The sequence below is a fragment of the Hyalella azteca genome, unplaced genomic scaffold (genome assembly GCF_000764305.2).
Source record: "Hyalella azteca isolate HAZT.00-mixed unplaced genomic scaffold, Hazt_2.0.2 contig12678, whole genome shotgun sequence".
NCBI classification, from domain to species: Eukaryota; Metazoa; Arthropoda; class Malacostraca; order Amphipoda; family Hyalellidae; genus Hyalella; species Hyalella azteca.
The window spans coordinates 127,476-147,107 of NW_025942630.1; the positions used below are offsets into that span (position 1 = coordinate 127,476).

A 19,632-nucleotide genomic window follows, 5' to 3' on the forward strand; every position below is an offset into this window, starting at 1 on the left:
GTTGGAGGCAGTCGTTGGAGGCAGTCGTTGGAGGCAGTCGTTGGAGGCAGTCGTTGGAGGCAGTCGTTGGAGGCAGTCGTTGGAGGCAGTCGTTGGAGGCAGTCGTTGGAGGCAGTCGTTGGAGGCAATTACTGTTATCCAAGCCTCGAGTTTCCGTAACTTTACGCAAGGCATCTCATAAAGTGATTGCTTAACTCCGTAAATATTAAGGGCGGCATATAGAAGGCCAGCTGATGGTCGCATATTCCACCGGCAATATTACTTCCAACAGAAACTACCTTAACTTGAGTTCATTATTAGAGAAAAGAATGGGCGGATCACGAGCAATCCATATTTTCGTGAGTAATTTCTGTTGTTTATTTATTTTTATCCTGTTGTTTGATGGGACGATTTATGGGAGGCGGTTGTTCGCAGGTCTTTCATTTCCTTCATATTGTTTTGCTCGCATAAAATTACAGGTGATTTTTGGGTGGCTGTGCAATGATCAAAATTGGCAAGAAATTGGGCAGCTTGATAATTAAAATGAAAATGATGAGTGGGCGAATTCATTGTTGCCAGAGCAGTGCCACCATAGCTGCCATGAAACTAACAATCTTTCAATAATGAAATAGTAGTAAGAAAATTCAATTCATCTGCTTAAAACTTTAACAACATATTACTCCAGTTACATATTACATTCGATACTTACGTTTTTTGCTATTCTACTAATCATAGACCGGTTATTGGTGGCCGAAGAAACGGCGCCTGCAGGGAGGTTAGGCCACAACGCGATTGTTGTTCGAGGGGATAATCCTGAGGGTCATTTTTTCCTCTAACAATCAACTGGAAATTCAACGCCGCTCGTCAACTTGGGCAAACCTCCATCGCGGCAGAAACTTGTAATAGACAAAACCAAATATTCTGGTTCCTACGTTATCTTCATCCATACATTTTTGGTAATATATATTTAATGTATACAAACTATATAATACACTGCACTTCATGTTAATGACAAACAACCCTCGCCGGTATACGTGATGACGTTCCCTGTACCGTACGCTGAGCGCAACGTTGCATTAACATCGTAACCGTCGTAACCGTCGTAACGGTCGCCACGCTATGCATCACAACGCGGCGGCACGATGTCATCGCACGCTTTTATGGTTAATGTCGATGATTTTTCGCGACGTCTTCTTTAGTTTCTTGAAAGAAAACACATTGGTCTATTTGATGGCCAATTTTGAACATTTTTGCAGCCTTTTTTTATAAGTATTTTAAGGACAGGCAGATTTTGTGTAGTTTTCCCGAGTGGAGTTGCGGGAGGAAGGTAATTGGAAAATGTGCAGCGGCCGTTCGCGAATGTTTTTAAATGAGCTCAGGCCTCCTTGTTGTTTTTAAACGGCGAGGGGGACCTAGGCTTATATAGGCCTACGCGCAGCCCCAGACTGCCCCAGGCGACCTGCAACTGCTGGACCTGCCGGTGCTGGACCTGCAGGTGCTGGACCTGCAAGTGCTGGACCTGCAGCTGCTGGACCTGCAGGTGCTGGACCTGCAAGTGCTGGACCTGCTGGTGCTGGACCTGCAGGTGCTGGACCTGCAGGTGCTGGACCTGCAAGTGCTGGACCTGCAGGTGCTGGACCTGCAGGTGCTGGACCTGCAGGTGCTGGACCTGCAGGTGCTGGACCTGCAACTGCTGGACCTGCAGGTGCTGGACCTGCAAGTGCTGGACCACACTATGGCCAGCAGGTGCGGCGTTGTACCAGTAGTACCATCATTGTGCCACTATAACTATAACATGTACAGTAAACTGTGGTCACGGTAATAGCCAGGGAGTCATGGAAACGACCGCGAGGGAATTAATCCACTTCGAATACTCTAAATTTTATGCATTCATAATTAATTATTGATTATTGTAATAATGATGTATATTATATAATAATGAATATTAATTCATAATACAAACACATATCATCAAGAGGATACATCAGGCGATGAGACACACTTCATCAAGAGGATACATCAGGCGATGAGTCACTCATCATCAAGAGGATACTTCAGGCGATGAGACACTCATCAAGAGGATACATCAGACGATGAGACACTTCATCAAGAGGATACATCAGGCGATGAGACACACATCATCAAGAAGATACATCAGGCGATGAGACACACATCATCAAGAAGATACATCAGGCGATGAGACACTTCATCACGACACAGCTGGTCGAGACACCTAACACATGACACACCCAGACCATTGAGCTGACAAGCCCAGGTGTTTCAGGGGCAAATCTGCAAGTCATGGTCGCATAATTCAAGTATCGGCCAAATCTTCGCCGAATCTTGGGTGGCCACCGACTGCCCTGCTATTATCTTGCAGTAGCAAGATAATTTTGTAGGTAACTTGGTACTTGTAAGATAATTTTTCATTTAAAAGATACATTGTGATTTGTAACATTATTTATAAACGACAGAATTGCGTTTTGCGTTGACAGTAAAATACACCCAGTGTCCGTGGTTCAGAGCAGCTAAGTGTCCGTAGTTCAGAGCAGCTAAGTGTCCGTGGTTCAGAGCACCTCAGTGTCCGTGGTTCAGAGCAGGACTCAGAGCAGCTGCACTGCCAGACTGAGTGTGTCCCCGACAGGTCGCCGCGAGTTCAGTCGCCGCGTGGACGTGGTGAGGGAAGTTGTGCTGGTGCCGCGCGCTGTCACTCGATACCGCCACCTACTTAGTGCGTGTAAACCTTCTTCACATCTGCACATACATCCCATAACTTGTGCACCTTGTGGCGTGATGTGGTGATAGCTGTGCAGTGTGATGCCCAAGACTATAATGGGTTGTGATGATGGCTTTCATGTGGCGTAATGAGCGTCTTACTTGTGGTAGCATTCACGATGTGATGAGAGACTGTCGATATGGCAATCGAGGGGAGCCCTCTAATCCGGGGAGTGAGGGCTCTGCCATAAGAAGCTCTCGTAACTCATGTCTTTGATGAACTACCCTCGTCAGTGTGTTGAATTTACAAAAAGAGTATTCAAAATTTGTAAATGAATTCTACTGAATTGTATGTCCGATTTCTTTTATTAAGGCGATCTTCATTGCGCTGCTGTTCCATTTTATTGCTATACAAAACATCGAGCTTAATTAATCGTGTTATTCATTACAAAACTCGTAATTCATTGTAATGCATTATTCATTCATGAATAAATATCATGACTGTACACTGCAACACTGAACATCATGACCGTGCACTGCAACACTGAATATCATGACTGTGCACTGCAACACAGAATATCATGACTGTGCACTGCAACACTGAATATCATGACTGTACACTGCAACACTGAATATCATGACTGTGCACTGCAACACTGAATATCATGACTGTACACTGCAACACTGAATATCATGACTGTACACTGCAACACTGAATATCATGACTGTACACTGCAACACTGAATTTGAATGTTTCGCCGGAAATAAAACTCGATAGAATGTTCACTTTTAATGTTCACGGCGAATGCAACAATTTATAAATTGCAATTTCTGGTGGAGTATTTCCGCGGAGTCGAGCTGAGCGAAAATAACAATTAGACCCTCGATTGTTGCCCTCGTCTTTTATTGGCGAGGGTAAAAGAGGGCAGAGCGTAAACGGGCTGCAATGCTCTCAAAAATAATTGCGACGTCGTATAGTGAGGGACGCGCGACGTCGGCAACTGAGGGATTTACGACGTCGGGATTTGATGGCGAGCAATGTCGCTAATTGACGGTCTGGCGACGTCGATAATTAGTGGACTGGCGACGTCGGAAACTGATGGTCTGGCGACGTCGGAAACTGATGGTCTGGCGACGTCGATAACTGATGGACTGGCGACGTCGGTAACTGATGGTCTGGCGACGTCGATAACTGATGGACTGGCGACGTCGGTAACTGATGGTCTGGCGACGTCGATAACTGATGGTCTGGCGACGTCGGTAACTGATGGTCTGGCGACGTCGATAACTGATGGACTGGCGACGTCGGTAACTGATGGTCTGGCGACGTCGATAACTGATGGACTGGCGACGTCGGTAACTGATGGTCTGGCGACGTCGATAACTGATGGACTGGCGACGTCGGTAACTGATGGTCTGGCGACGTCGATAACTGATGGACTGGCGACGTCGGTAACTGATGGTCTGGCGACGTCGATAACTGATGGACTGGCGACGTCGGTAACTGATGGTCTGGCGACGTCGATAACTGATGGACTGGCGACGTCGGTAACTGATGGTCTGGCGACGTCGATAACTGATGGACTGGCGACGTCGGTAACTGATGGTCTGGCGACGTCGATAACTGATGGACTGGCGACGTCGGTAACTGATGGTCTGGCGACGTCGATAACTGATGGACTGGCGACGTCGGTAACTGATGGTCTGGCGACGTCGATAACTGATGGACTGGCGACGTCGGTAACTGATGGTCTGGCGACGTCGATAACTGATGGACTGGCGACGTCGGTAACTGANACATGAGCTGCTATTGTAATAAGATCATTGTACGGTACATGAGCTGCTATTGTAATAAGATCATTGTACGGTACATGCGCTGCTATTGTAATAAGAATATTGTACGGTACATGAGCTGCTATTGTAATAAGATTATTGTACGGTACATGAGCTGCTATTGTAATAAGAATATTGTACGGTACATGCGCTGCTATTGTAATAAGATCATTGTACGGTACATGAGCTGCTATTGTAATAAGATTATTGTACGGGACATGAGCTGCTATTGTAGGAATTTTGTCAATTCAAGCTCTTCAAAGGTAGTTAGTTAGGCTGACAACAGAACACTATCACATATACAAATAATTTAACAGATAAAGTTTGATTTTTTTGGTTTTAGTCTCCGGGAAATTCATTTGAAAATTTTTCCTGTTCCTCTTTATTAATATTGAAATCCTAGTATTTATAATACGAAGAGTATCTTTAATGAGGTAGAGTATCAGCAAAATTGAATCAGGTAAGGTTAGGTATCATCGATAAAGTATCAATGATAAAGTAATGTGCCATCAACAAAATTTCACTAATAAGTAATGTACCATCAATATAAAGTATCACTAATAAGCAACACGTCAGTACACAGCAGCAACACAGCTGTAAAACAGCAGCAACACAACAGTAACACAGCAGCAACACAGCACTAACACAGCACTAACACAGCAGCATCACAGCAGTAACACAGCACTAACACAGCAGCAACACAGCAGCAACACAATAGCAACACAGCAGTAACACAGCAGCAACACAGCACTAACACAGCACTAATACAGCACTAACACAGCACTAACACAGCACTAACACAGCAGCAACACAGCACTAACACATCAGCAACACAGCACTAACACAGCAGCAACACAGCACTAACACATCAGTAACACAGCACTAACACAGCAGTAACACAGCACTAACACAGCAGCAACACAGCACTAACACAGCAGCAACACAGCACTAACACAGCAGCAACACAGCAGCAACACAGCACTAACACAGCACTAACACAAGCCCCACAAGAGGGCGGGGCTGGGACATCGTCGCTAGGGCTTCCTCAGTGACAGCTTCGTCTTCAGTGACACTTGCAGGGACACGTGGTCTGGGGGAGCATGTGTTGTGGACACTTAAGACGGAAACATTATACGCTCGACACTTTCTTCCCTGCCGCGAATGTAATGTTATACATGCAGGCTTTTCATTTCTTTTTAATTTTGGACCATTTTTAAATCGTACTATTTACATGCAAATATTACACGAAGATGTAAATCTTGCCTAATATGAATCTTCTGACTACCGTACTTCGAGCATTTAATTGCTTTTATTACATTTATAACCTATTGATATCTGCAACATTGTCATCACGCTCTCGATAAATTGCGCAGTTAACTATTAATCGTGAACAATATTTTGCTCATCATGACGTAATGCCGTGCATTTCCGACTATTTTAACGCTTGCTTCAATGATTTTACTTCATGAAAGTGTGTTTTTACATGAGCGTTGGTAGCAAAGCGATGCAATAAGTTCTCCAGTAAACAAACGCATTCTCGTGACTTTGTACGCCATAAGTTATAAAGGAAACAAACGCATTCCTCGTGCCTTTGTTTCATTTATTCAAGACGTCCTGTGTTAGCGCGCAGCAACTGAGGCAGCGCAGGCTTCAGCCTGTGTATTTTATTGCGGCGATTATGGAAACGGCGTTCCTAAGCGTTCAGCCAAAGTTTAGGCTGCCGAGACTCACTTTAGCAAAGTTTGGCTTTAATGACAATTGTAAGAGTTGGCGGCGTACTATACGTATGGCAGTGAACGCTATACCCTGAGTCCCACAATATACCAACCCGCCTCAGAAATTGTCCCTAACTTCGCGCGCGCCGCCAATCCCGATTTAAATGAAGACAGACACACGGACTTGGCTTGCCATTCCGTCCCTCCGTCCGTCGAATGCAGTCTGCCCAAACGTCCCCATCGATATTTAATGAAGGCATTTGTGTGCAGATCTCGGGCGATCTCTGTTGTTCGCTTGGGTCTGCATCCTGCAGACCTGCAGTCCAGACAAGGCAAGTTATGACCAGGTTCAGAGCTACCGTACTGCAGACCTTTGGTCCAAACCTGAAACGTTATGACCAGGTTCAGGGCTACCGTATTGCAGACCTTTGGTCCAAAACCTGGAACGTTATGACCAGGTTCAGGGCTACCGTAATGCAGACCTTTGGTCCAAACCTGGAACGTAATGACCAGGTTCAGAGCTACCGTACTGCAGACCTATGGTCCAGACCTGGAACATTATGACCAGGTTCAGGGCTACCGTATTGTCGACCTTTGGTCCAAAGCTGGAACGTAATGACCAGGTTCAGAGCTACCGTACTGCAGACCTATGGTCCAGACCTGGAACATTATGACCAGGTTCATTTACACTTTTGAAGGAACTTGTTGCGTACAGTCGTGTAGCGTGGCTGGGTACGGTCGTGTAGCGTGGCTGGGCACGGTCGTGTAGCGTGGTATGGTACGGTCGTGTAGCATGGCTGGGTACGGTCGTATAGCGTGGCTATACGACCGTACCCGTAGCGGTCGTGTAGCGTGGCTGGGTACGGTCGTGTAGCGTGGCTGCGTACAGTCGTGTAGCGTGGCTGGGTACGGTCGTGTAGCGTGGCTGCGTACGGTCGTGTAGCGTGGCTGCGTACGGTCGCGCATGAGCCGGCCATTGATTGCGCCGCTTGCCACTTCCATGCATTCATTAATTCGTGTACCATGCCCGGTGCTGTGGCTCGCCTGTGGCGTTGTGGCGTCGCTTTGGCCAATTGCAGCGCCGCTCGGCCGTGTCATGATACTGTCAATTTCCGTTGTCCTGAACGCCAATATTCGATTTCTGGGCCTAGTTTCCCCTTGGCCAATGCCCGTTGCAACTGTGAAAGCAACAATATCCTCTGCTGAGTGAATATCAACTTCCATGAAAATTGGCCATTCGCATTTGTGTTTTTTTTCTGATCGGAAATAACAGTTTCAAGTTAGTAATGACGCTATTAATAATAATAGATCAAAGAAATGCAGAGATATATTATCAATATTTTTGTCAATTAAAGCCGTATGTGATTGCTCTCATGCTACGCTGATAGCATCCAGGATTCAATCTGTTTTTGATGAAATCCTGGGTATCGGAAAATCACCAATTTCAGCGATGATTTTTTGCACAACTTCACTAATTTGGTGGTTTAAAATTCTGTATAGATAATTTATCATGATAAATCTCGAGTCTTAATTTTTAGAATCAATATTACACAAAATGGGAATCTAATTTCCCCAAGCTGGCTTGGAAGACAAGAATTCAGGCACCATTTGCTCAGCGTTGCCCGGAGAACAAATCTTAAGCGTCAGCTCGCTTGAACCGCTCCCTGTATAGGCGGTCTGTAATCCCGACACCCTGGGCGATATTTTTCACTTTTGCTTGTGTGTAATTTGCTGTGCCTGCACCTCACTTAATTCAATTTACTCGCCGCCCTACGACTATAACTCTCGATATATGACAGACATCAATCACAATCTGTTACCCTATCCATCCTCTAATGAGAAAGTAATCAAGTTAACGATGCTTCCATGGAATTTATGTTCCACGCAGGAAGGGTGTCGCCGACGCACGCATAAAATCCACGGAATTGCTCGTACATTTTTGGCTTGGGGCGTCATTACCACATCGATTGGCGGGCGCTTGTTTGCTGTAATTGAACACCACTGCGGTTAATCCATGCCTACATTGTCCCTCTTGCTGCTCATTTGAATTGATTTGCATTTTCACCGATACACCGAAACCTTTTGATTTTGTTCGATATTATAATTATCTCGACTGCGGCCAAAGTTTTGTAGCACTAATTTGAATTCCATTTAAGTTAGAATATCCATGCGTTTTGTTCAATTGCGGAATTGAGTAATTGCGGATTGATTGAGAAATACTGTACTAAAAAATTGAGTTTATCGTTATTTTCAATTATGGACAATTTCCCAAATAATCAGATTAGTTTTCGTTTTCAGAGATCCAAAGTTGAGGCAGTGGAGTAAAGTGTTGTCGGCATTTGTGTTGTTGCGTTGATTTTGCCCGTCAGTGTCACAAAATAACCCTCAGAGGGAATTGATTATTTCAGGTGATATATGAACCACTCGATGCGGTGTTGTGTGTCACTACGAGAAAAGTGCTGTGAAGCTTGCTTATTATGAATATATTATTGCAATATATATGAAATATAAATTGAAGTGCCAGTGATATCCCAGCTCTTAAGTGTGCCCTAGGCTTGACTCACCTAGCAAGTGTGCCCCAGTTCGCATGTGTGTCCCAGTTGTGACCCACCTAGTGACCCACCTAGCAAGTGAAGCACCTACCGCACTTAGTGCCACCAGGGGGCGGGGCTCCTTGGCAGCCCCCTGCCCGGCCATCACGGTGAGTATGGAGCCATGAATGTATTATACAACCCTAACTAAATTAAATATTAAATTAAGTATATAATCATTGTCTCTTTATTGCATTTGGATTTATCTGTAAAATGATTGCGCAAAAGAACGGCAGACATTGTTCCCGACTCCATTATTCTGCACGACACTTGAGTCACGACATTGTTCCCGACTCCATTAGTCTGCACGACACTTGTGTCACGACATTGTTCCCGACTCCATTAGTCTGCACGACACTTGAGTCACGACATTGTTCCCGACTCCATTAGTCTGCACGACACTTGAGTCACGACATTGTTCACGACTCCATTAGTCTGCACGACACTTGAGTCACGGCATTGTTTTCACTTGAGTCACGACTTTGCACTGGCAGTTTTGTTGTTGATATTTGTTGGTGACGCAGCAGCTTGGATTGCTAGTGACAAAGAAGTTGTGTTCATTTTTGAGTTTTAAGTTAAGTTTGTTGTTTGTTTGTGAAGTTTGTGTGAGGCGACTGTAGTGCTGATGCAGATGCCGTTGGACTCATTAGACGTCTGACGTTGAAACAACGTTCCTTATAACGTTGTTCATTGAATTAATTTAAATTAAACGATGTTTTAAAGTAATTTGCCCGGTGAGATGTGAATGTTTGAGGTGCTGCATGCTGTAGCAACGCGCCTGTCCAGCTAAAGCGAAGCTTGTTTATTAAATAGCCTCGAGTTTGTGAAACTGTGCAAAGTGCGTGTTTGTGAACAAACTGTGTTGCTTTATGGAAATTGTGTGCATTGTTTGCTTTGTATAAAATGGAAATAGAATATTCTTTTTGCTTATTTCATATTATAAACATCAATGGATATTAAAACAGGGCAAATATTTTCCTGATTTTGTTCTGGCCTCATGGAACAAAACAGTGACTTATAATACCTGACATCTCCATCAATGTGATGAACATGGCCACCACATGCTGCTTATGGTGACAATACATCACACGTGTTGGTGTCTTTTACGACATGCAGCAGTGGGACTGTCATCATCTTTACGATGCAGGGATGACGTCGTCGTGTACGACACACGTCGTGTACGACACACGTCGTGTACGACACACGTCGTGTACGACACACGTCGTGTACGACACACGTCGTGTACGCTGCTGCGACGGCGTACGGCCGCGCGTCTCTTGTCAGGCGCGTCCCTTAGCACGTCTCATGCGTCACGCACATTGTACGCTGTACGCTGACCCACGTGGCACGCCGTACATGCGTATCTTTTGCCACGTATCTTACGCACCATTTTACCTGTGCAGTAATGGCTTCGATTTGTTACTAAGTTGCCAGGCTGATGTTGGAGACGCTGCAGTGGCGTCTGATAAACACCAGCGCCGCGGTCTAGTGTACTGTTCAAGTTCTCATGTTGGGGTGATATTATTATTTGACTACCAGTTTTGCAAGGGAAATAAAAATACATTGAAACTTTGAACGCTAAGTAATAAATAATTTCTCCCGCCAATTGTTTCTCGTCAACCCTCAGGGCGGACTTCTGTCTATGCTCGTCAGGTGTCCTATGGGATCTCAGGTTCCTATGGGGATTATTCCTGAACGCCCCACCGCTGAACTCGCGGTGTCTGACTGCAGGTCTCAGTTGTAGGGTTAAGTTATTATGTAGGTGGGATTCCTTACATTTCCCTCTTATCACCTGTCCCTCCTTGTCACCTGTCCCTCATTGTCACCTGTCCCTCCTTGTCACCTGGCCCTCCTTGTCACCTGTCCCTCCTTGTCACTTCGTCTCTTTGAGATGCTAACGCTGCTTCTTTCGCGCCAGCTTCAGCGGGATGGATAATTGAGACCTTCCGCCTCGTCGGTGATGTTCATCTTGACTTCAGTGTGAGACAGCAAAATAGCTGTAGCACTAGTAAACTTGTGGAACGAAACTATGTATTTTTTTAGGCAGCTGAGTAATGGCATTACTGATCCAACTGTCTCATAATATTTAATCCAATTTTATTCTAATGATAATCAAGCCTCATGTTTTTAAAGTCTTAAGCATCTGCCTGGTAGGATTAGGATGCTCTTCAGGATGCACTAACCAACCACAAACTCTACACAAGAAGCGCTGCTAACGATAAATTTAAGAAATCTGGCGTTGGTGCGGCAGTAAAAGCCCACTTAGCTTGTAGATAAAGAGATAAGCAGACACGCTGTGGCTATAAGCCACTTACCCCAGCCGTGGCCGCCAGGGAGCTGTGGCTTGAGCCTGCATCAGACCGGCCAGAGTCCGCTTGAGGTCTAGCCGGTCTAATGCTCCAGCATATTCACTGCTTGGGGTCTAGCCGGTCTAATGCTCCAGCATATTACTCACTCGCGGTCTAGCCGGTCTAATCACCAGACCACTTAACAGGTACAGGTTCCCCCCGTCGTGTAGGCTTACCTTATCCGCTCATCTCGATCAGCTGAGGTTTTTAGGTCCGTTTTTCATGATCCGTAGTCATGTATGTCTGCATACCGTGTACATGATACGTAGTCATGTATGTCTGCATACCGTGTACATGATACGTAGTCATGTATGTCTGCATACCGTGTACATGATACGTCGTCATGTATGTCTGCATACCGTGTACATGATGCGTAGTCATGTATGTCTGCATACCGTGTACATGATGCGTAGTCATGTATGTCAGAATCGTGGGGGTATAGCACGTAATAATAGCAGCTAATAATAGCAGTTAATTTTTAATAATAACAATTATAAATATTTGTTGTCTACCACGAACTTCAGCTAAGATATCAGCCTGCAAATTAAGTGATAAAATGTTTTATATCCAAATTGTCATCTCGACTTTATTAAAATTTCATGAATATCGAAATTTCAATTTAGCGCACCGCCATCATCAGCAGTGCACTGCACTGCCATCATCAGCAGTGCACTGCACCGCCATCATCAGCAGCGCACTGCACTGCCATCATCAGCAGACATCACATTCCTCACATCACATTCCTCACATCACATTCCTCACATCACATTCCTCACATCACATTCCTCACATCACATTCCTCACATCACATTCCCCACATTAAACAAGAAGTAACTCACCAGCCATGTGCTCACCTCTCCCTTATGCTTATAATCTAGCCACATGCCACACGCCACGCCACATGCCACACGACACACTAGTTGCCACCCACCATATCTCCCGCCACACTAGTTGCCACTACCATTTCTAGTTGCCGTCTAGTTCGCCACACTAGTTGCCACCACACCGTGCACCAAATCATCAATAATAATAAGTATTAGCAAATATCTTGTCACATGCCGAGCGTGCCTTTGCCTTGACGCGGCCCTGGCACTGCCTTGACACCCTCCCCCTCCCCTGACTACCCCTGGCACCCTCCCCACCTGGCACTACTCACGCTGTTGCCGACTGCTCATAACTCTATCGGGATATTCACTAATTGTGTTATGCTCGTGTGGTGTTAGTTGTGTTACAATATTTTGTGTATATCTATTGTTCCACACTTGTGTTGCTCCGATTGCACTATAATCTTATTTGTGTTTCTATTGTTCCATCACTTGTATTTTCAGAATTTCACTGCCACATGCCATTTACTAATATCCTCATTGTATCTATTGTGCAAGGGATCAAGATGGTGGTTAAGATGCAACTGTGGTTAATATTGCTCAACATATCGGACAAAAAGAAGACTGATTTTAAATTCAAAGGCGGTAAAATTTCAAAGATTTCAAATGTCGGCAATGACTAAGCATTTACTCAGCGTTCGATGGCAGTAAACTATTTCGCAGAAATAGTTATGTCAAACACAGCTCAGTTACGCTCGACGTGACCGCGCGTGACGCATCTTGGCGACGCACGAGACGACGCTGCGTCCGCATGACGCATGCCTCGAGGAATGTCAAGTGAGACGCACCTGCGTGAGGTATGAGGAGGTATACCTGCCTGACCAGGTGCGTAGAGGTATACCTGGCTGACCAGGTGTGTAGAGGTATACCTGCCTGGCCAGGTGTGTAGAGGTATACCTGCCTGACCAGGTGTGTAGAGGTATACTTGCCTGACCAGGTGCGTAGAGGTATACCTGCCTGACCAGGTGTGTAGAGGTATACCTGCCTGACCAGGTATGTAGAGGTATACCTGCCTGACCAGGTGCGTAGAAGTATACCTGCCTGACCAGGTGCGTAGAAGTATACCTGCCTGACCAGGTATGTAGAGGTATACCTGCCAGGCCAGGTATGTAGAGGTATACCTGCCTGACCAGGTGCGTAGAAGTATACCTGCCTGACCAGGTATGTGTTAAAATTTTTACGTTGCCGCCGCCATGCGCACGCAGGTTCTGATGCGTCAACCGGATCGCTGCCAGCGGCGCTGAGCTACACGACGCCGCGTCACTGACAAGGAATGCTGCGAGTTATTTATACGTGACTATTATTACAATATTTATTTATGCTTGACAATTATTGAAATAGTTTGTTATTTATAATACCTAGAGTATCAATGTGTTATTTATATATCTCTGCCTATTATCAAAATAATAAATAATATAATATATCATCACACATATTATGCGGTGCAGTGAGACCTTCCAGGATTGTGGTCTATCACTGTGAAAGGAAGGGAAGATATGAAAGATAATAATAACTCAGAATAAGTGAGCTGCGGCTAGAGTTTAGTCTCATCAAGATAGATCTTTCTTCATGGCGTTACCAAGACTTTTGACAGCCTAGCCGTTAGAGTTGAGACGTGGCAACTTATTTTTGGGATCTTCTAGCGACGGCTAAATATGTTGCTGAGCACGAGTCGTGCTCGTTCGTTTCCCCTCCCGAATATCAGAAAGAAGCAAGTTGGTGGTTGGAAACGTCAGACTGCCCCTCGTGACATCGATCTCAGGTCGATCGATCACCTGCCCTCTGGCAGCTGGGGTATAGTCGACTGCGAAGGCGGTGCATCAGCATGGCCATTTAAGGAGACGACAAAAACTCTTCATAAAGTCATCACATTACACATGTTCATACCTCACTATGCATCACAAATACTACACTTCACTACATTCAAATCACATTATATTCACAATAAGTCACAAAATCTGCACGCAAGACATGCCACCTCATCACCATCTCCACGTCTGCCACGCCCGAGCTTGAGAAGACCCCAGATTATGTTCTATGGCCCAACTGCCTGTCTTACGGCTGTCTTAGGTCTGCTTACGGCCTCATAAGACAGAGCCATTGCCACTCGCACTGCCACTTGCCGCCATGCAAATGTGCTCGTAAACACCGCGGCTTTATGCAAAGGCGCTTAAGTCACGCGCTAAATATTATTATAAGTGGGCTTTGGAGCGAACAATGGCGCGCAACTCGCTGCGTTGCCGAGTTATAATTGCCGTATTTTTGCCCTCTTCATAGGCCATGTACGCACATTAGGCTAATGGTATCATCTTATCAAAATGATAATGAGGGACGACAGTGGGTCAAAACCCAGCTAAATTCTGTATCTAAAATTCTCTTATAAATATTTGTAGAGGTTTTTAACAAATGACACATCATGCGTTAATTCCAGTAAATACACCCACTTTATTCTGATTGAGTGCCATGAGTCTGAGCGAACTCAGGAGATGGCGGTTGTCGCAGCGCGTAATTAGGTCATCGCAGCGCAGGATGAGGCACGCCGCGGTAATCCTATGCAAATTAGGTGTTATATCCGCGCTCCTGGACTGCCTTGTCATCAGGAGGCCTGCACTTGGAGGCGCAGTCAGGCCATGCTGGCCCAGTGGCTGGGCCTGGTCCTGTTGGACCAAAATCCTAACATGGCCCAGTTGGTCCAGTACTTTTAACCTGGTCCAATTGGTCCAGTAGTTTAACCTGGCCCAGTTAGTCAAGTAGTTTAATCTGGCCCAGTTGGTCCAGTAGCCTAAACTGGCCCAGTTGGTCCAGTACATAACCTGGCTCAGTAGCTAGGCCTCGCCCAGTAACCTGAAGTGGCCAGTTGGCCTGATGGCCTAGCTTAGTCCAGTTAGCCTAGCATAGCCTCTCTCAGCTATATTGTGTCTGAGACGATCAAGTGTCGGTCACTCAATGGCCAGCTATTTATCTGCCAATATTTTGTTTGAGGATCCATTACACCTAAATTCTATGGCGATGAGTTGCTGTGAAATATGGTATGGTAGCCATTACCTTTCATCAATTTCGATGTATGGTAAATTTTTCCTCGCTGTAACAAATTTACATAGAGTGATTGATCGGTGGATATTTATCCTGAGTAGTTTATGGACAAAAGTCCTCATGTGTTTACAAGCAGACCTAGTTATATATACAAGTCCACTGTGTCACTGGAGCTTGCCACAGACGCTGAGTAGACAGCTTATACAGCACATGTATCACGAGGACAAGAACCTTGTAGACGGAAGTCATAATTATATAAAAAGGCTGGGAGACATAATAAGGCCCCCAGTAACTAACTAGCACGCCGCCATGTAACATTCGTTAGAGTTACCACGACCTAACGTTTGACGTCTTAGCTTATACCTGTATTGTATCTCTCGGATATAACCACAGATGAATTCTATAGAAAGATATGTCTTGCTTATCCCTCACGCACTTGTCGACGAACCCCTGTTCTCAGGTAGAAATATATAATTAGTCTGGTGGTGCTTAATGAACATGGCCGCCTGATATATTCATGGCTTCAAACCCATCCATGGATACCATGCCGCGCTCTACGGATGTTCCAGCAACTTGATTATAGAAGCGTTTGGTGAGTGGCATGTTGGGGGGGGGGGGGGTTGGTTGGTTGGGGCTTCATGGGACTGTGCTTGATGAATGGCATGTGGGGGGGGGGGAGGAGTGGACTGGTGGCAGAGCCTCACGGGACTGTGTATGGTGAGTGGCATGAGGGAGGAGGGAACACAGGACTGGCGGTGGCCACCAAGACTGGTGGAGTCTGGGGTAATTTAACGCAAGTTCTTCTCGGTGTATCGACGTCATTGGAAAGAGGATGTCTTTGATCAAAGACGACGCGTAGAGGGAGACAATGCAGAGCTGGATTGCTCAACGATCGGTTGTTATAATTAATAAGAATGACGATGAGTTCATTGCAGAAGTTACGCAGAGCACGGAATGCCTTCTGTTGACATTTTCCCTGATTTACTTGAATTTTTGAGGTGCATCGGTCAAAAAATCAATTTATTGAGGAAATCAGCAGTTGCAATAGCGGAATTGAGGCATATGAAATTATTCGTTTATCGTTAGGTGATAAATGTATTGTTACATGCAGGAAATGGGGTTCGTTAAGTAACGTAATGATAATAGATAATATCTGGAGATTTCAATGGTAGTATCTGCATTACAATCCTACCTATATATTTAAATAATAAGAAATTTCATGACAATGTCGGGGAAGGTTTTAAAGAGTAAAATCGAACGTCTATTTTTAATTACTTAGTTTTAATTCCATTCAATAATGAATAATTTTTACTCGTGTAAAATTTCAAACTGAGATAAAAATTTGAGTTTCGTTCTAAATTTTAGTTATAATGGAGCTCACTTAAATAACGTTCATTAGTTTCGAAATTATTTAGTAGATCGATGGTATTCGGAATGATGGAGGATGCAGAATAATGAGATCCTTAAAATTGCAGAGGGTTTGAAAACCATGAGGAAAAGATTGAATCGAAAATTCAATTTTTAAATCAGGTGGCGTAATGCACTCTAGAAGACAAGTAATAATATTTCGCATTTTGTATCGAGAGTTAAATTAAAGTTACCCATAGATTTCTATCTATAGAACTCTAATATAGAGTTCTATACTAAAGTTCTATACTCCTTGAAAATTGTGGTTTTCAACAGGTCTCTTTCAAATGATTAGAATAAATTTTTTATGTTTTCAACGTTGCTCAAATATTGGGATCTTCTGAAATAGCAAGAATTATCAATCCTGAGCAGCAGTGGCATAACCAGCTAGTGTTATGCAGCACTAGGATATAACCCTACAAAGTATGATGAATACAAGACCTATTAGAACTGCAATAAATTTCCTTGCGTATGACTGATCTTCATCGTATATAACCATAGCTTAATAATCTCATTACATTGAACTTGCAGTTTGTGGACATTCACAGCCATAAATTGTTTACGTCGTCTATATCCACGACAATGCTGCTAATTTTACAGCCGTCTTGGTGCTTGGTGCAAGCGTTCGCACAAACTTCTTTATGTAATGCATCCCCTCACTATATCCTGTGATCTTTTATGTCCATTTTCCGACGCCTTTTAACCGGGTTTATTTTGGCCACCTTTGAGTAACGTATTGCTTTTATAGCCGCCGCAGTCTGGCGACTTTAGCAATAGAGTCTGTGTGAAATTCGATCAGGTGCAGGCCCATGGGGCGGCCTGCAATGGGCATATGGGGTGGCCTGCGCAGGCTTAAGGGGGCCGCCTGCAATGGGCATATGGGGGTGACCTGCGCAGGCTTATGGGGGCGGCCTGCGATGGCCCTATCGGAGTGGCCTGCGTAGGCTTAAGGGGGCAACCTGCGATGGGCCTATGGGGATGGCCTGCGCAGGCTTAAGAGGGTGGCCTGCGATGGCCCTATGGGGGTGACCTGCGCAGGCTTAAGGGGACGGCCTGCGAAGTGAAGAGTTTTGCCGCTGGGGGCGGCAGATGGGAGGCATTGTCGCGGTAACGAAGCGATATTTCCAGCTGTGTGCCGCGATCTGGTCATTTGCATACCATGAATACGTATCGAACGCGGCTGGATGTACAGCAGAATACAATGTAATTTGTACTATGCATTGCGCTTTGTTGTAATATTTCATGTAATAATATTAAAATGCGTTGTGACCTGTCGCTTTATTAATTTGGAGTATCAGAATAATCTATGATAGAACCTCACAAAATAAAGGGCGAAAGAAATACATAGTTGAGTTAAAATTTGGTTCCTACCAGCATTGGTGCTAAGTTTTCATAAATAATATTTGTAAGTGTTTGGTCGACGATGTTTAGCCTGTAATTTTGCTACGTGGCGACCTGGTCCCTGTAAGGCGCATCCAGTAATTGGCGCTTGTGTGACAGCGGCGCCTTATTTAAACAGATGGCCGCCCTTAGTGCGGACAAACGCCGCCGTGCCCTTAGTACACTCGTGCCTGGGGCGAAGGCGGGCCCTTGGTCCGTCCCTTTAAGGACTCATCCTGCCGACCGCGCGCCTGCGACCTGCACCATCTCCCTTCATCCGTCTGGAATGCTCCGTCTCTCTGTCTATTTATGTCCGTCAGTCTGTTTATCTGTCCCTATTTTTCACATTCTACTTATTCGATTTGTTTTTTTCCATCAGTCCATCCTGCTGTTTTTTTTGTGTTGTTAAATCTTTCGTAGTTACGAAGGATTTTGAAAACGCGACTTCTTATTACTTTCATATTAAAATCGGTTTCTGAAACAAAACGGATAAAATTAGAGTAAACTACTATTGCACATATGATAATTAAGCCGAGTAAAATATTTTATTTCGACGATAAGCACATCAAGACGTGAAATCACGTAAATACAAGAAAACAAGTCGTCAGTAAAACACGTACCAAATATTTCCCTCGACCAGGTAGATCGAGAGCCTGCATCGAACTGAATCCTATCCGTAAATTAATATCGACTATGGTTCTGCTGCGTACGATGCACACGCACCAGGCTGACAATTTTTTAAAAGATCCTAATATTTAATAGTCGTTTATATCCTCACATTTGTTATGCATCGGTTACTCTATCCCCAGATGACTGTTACCACTGTCTATCCATGGATATTTGCGTCACTCCTAATATTTTCCTGTCGTCCATTCTGTCCATCTCACCAACTGACGGCCTGTCGCAGAATGTTTCTGTCCGCCTTTTGTGACTTCATCCTGTCGTCCCTCGCATTTTTATCCCATTTTTTGGGACGGTGGGGCCGGATTTTGTGCGAATGGACGCCATGATTGCGTCTGACTCGGGCTGATTGGACGCATTTGTCGTCCATAAAAAACGCACCGATGGAAGGTCACTGCTTGGAATTGGTAAAAAACCAACGCGTTATGTTATTCCCAGCGCGGCGTCGGCACAGGAATATTACAGCATCGTTTTGACGCTTCGAAAGTTCTTCATTCTTTCACTTATTGCTTGTCTGTTGTTAGTCATTGCTGTCATGCTCTACTTTTTCTCCGCTCACCGGTTTTTTGTTCATCCCTTGCCGTATTGCCAATATCTATAATTGGCTTTTGCTTATATCCTTCCATTGATTCTTGCTCCGAATTTCACACCTTCCGTTTACAAGTTTAAATTAAATTTTATATTAAACTGTAACACTGTTGATGATATAAATGTGAACATTTTAAACTCCCACTTTTACGCCGTGCACAGCAAGGAGCTGAGTTCACCGACACATTGAACATTGCTGCCGCCAGGTTTGCCTCCTCAAGAATCACTTAACTATATGCGCGTAATAATCTCTTTACAATTATATATCAATGATAATCACTCTTATATGAAACTTTGCTGAATTACTTTAACGCGAGGCCAACCTAATCTCTCTGATGTGTTAGCATGCTAATTGCTCTGATGTGTTAGCATGCTAATTGCTCTGATGTGTTAGCATGCTAATTGCTCTGATGTGTTAGCATGCTAATTACTCTGATGTGTTAGCATGCTAATTACTCTGATGTGTTAGCTTGCTATT

At 44.6% G+C, this 19,632-nt stretch overlaps 1 protein-coding gene across 1 annotated transcript in view; it reads left to right on the top strand.

The window, feature by feature from the left end:
• Positions 1-8,545: 8,545 nt before the first annotated feature.
• The window catches only part of LOC108668829 (streptococcal hemagglutinin), an 85,130-nt gene continuing 74,043 nt past the window's right edge, over positions 8,546-19,632 (top strand). Inside the window, exon 1 of the mRNA XM_047883345.1 lies at positions 8,546-8,943. The gene's annotated coding sequence lies outside the window, so the exon portion shown is untranslated. The remainder of the gene's footprint in view (positions 8,944-19,632) is intronic.